General features: G+C 37.0%; 2 protein-coding genes across 2 annotated transcripts in view; one reads left to right on the top strand and one right to left on the bottom strand.

Annotated features, from left to right (window-relative positions):
- LOC108755434 (nuclear migration protein nudC) overlaps window positions 1-1430 on the top strand; it is a 90286-nt gene that overhangs the window by 29501 nt on the left and 59355 nt on the right. The window lies entirely within an intron of this gene.
- LOC108755435 overlaps window positions 1-1430 on the bottom strand; it is a 61963-nt gene that overhangs the window by 26625 nt on the left and 33908 nt on the right. The gene's annotated exons all lie outside the window — the stretch shown is intronic.

Below are 1430 nucleotides of genomic sequence, written 5' to 3'. Positions count from 1 at the left end.
TTCGTCACGTCACTATATATATATATATATATATTTAAATAAATGTTTATTTGAATACTGCCAACTAAACATTTACTTGCAATAAATAAGTATGTACTTAATTAAAAGAAGTAATTGTTGAATCAAATTAATGTTTATATATATATATATATCTTCGTAGTAAACTGTACTAAAATTAAAAGCGTTGAACATTTTATCCCTTAAGATATTTAATTCCGGAATGTGCTCGCGCATGTCCGTATTTGGCCATGCCTATATAGGAATCAAATAAGTAGGTCTCTAATAGATCCATGTCCAAAAGAGCCAAAATCGAGTTTTTCAATGAACGGTTTGCGATTAATAGGCCGAAGTGAGCGCGGTCAAACATTCCTATAAATGCGGAATGTAGAACCCTTTATCAACTTCGCAGAGGTTCGTGAGTGGTGTTCCATATGAGAGAAGCAGGCTCCGTCTCTGCGCACGAACCCGGACACGGCTCTCTCACTCTCGCGTGCATTATTGCCACGTTGCTCCTGATTCGATCACGATCCATTTATCTCATCGACGGTAAATCCGTGCACGTGAACGCGAGACACACGATACGATATTATTTGCTGCTGGTTCCTCATTGAAATTCATCGTAAACGTTTTCGTACGTTGAACTCGAGTGGTTGGAAATTCATCGTGAACGTTTTTGCACGTTGAATTCGAGTGATTGATTACGTATATTCGAAAATATCGATATTACAAAAAAAAAGCAGTTTTGATAATGTAATTAAAAATTTAGCTAGATAACAGATCTAAAAATAATTTTGTCAGCTTCTACTGTCACGTGGAGATGTAACAAAGAAAATTATCGCGACGTGCAGGAAATGTATCAGTATCTAAAATGGGGAGACTTTCCCGAAAGTAAACATACGTAACACAACCAATTAACAGAGCCCCGCGATAATTGGTATCCGTGTATGCAATCCTGCTGTATTTGCGGAATTGAAGTTCTATCGCTGACTTGTGTATTTTATTCTCGTGTGTTTGATCTTTAACGTGCCTCGCGAAGCAGGCACTTCAGACGCGGACAAATATTTCCGAATACATACATGATGGATATCATCGGTGCAGTGTCGGCAAATGATTAGAAATTGTAAAAGGAGAGAATATAGACAAATAGTTTAACTTGATTAAACTGTAGGCGAGACTTTTCATTAAAGCCCCGTATTATCATAATTATACTACAGCATAGCGAACACTTTTGATTGATATTGCGTTAGATTAATTGATTGTAATTTCGATAAGGAAAATACACGTTTCGGCTACGTTGTTGATTGATTATGCCGTATGTATGTAGGCACACTCGAAGAAGCAGGAAACATTTGTGATTATTTATGTGCCGTAGAGAAAATGTGTGGTGATTTCGTACTCGCGATAATACTCTTCACTACGTAGAAATTCGC

This window comes from Trachymyrmex septentrionalis, unplaced genomic scaffold (assembly GCF_001594115.1).
Source record: "Trachymyrmex septentrionalis isolate Tsep2-gDNA-1 unplaced genomic scaffold, Tsep1.0 scaffold87, whole genome shotgun sequence".
Classification (NCBI taxonomy): Eukaryota; Metazoa; Arthropoda; class Insecta; order Hymenoptera; family Formicidae; genus Trachymyrmex; species Trachymyrmex septentrionalis.
The sequence above is the reverse complement of the archived record's forward strand: the minus strand, read 5'-3'. Positions and strand labels throughout refer to the sequence as shown.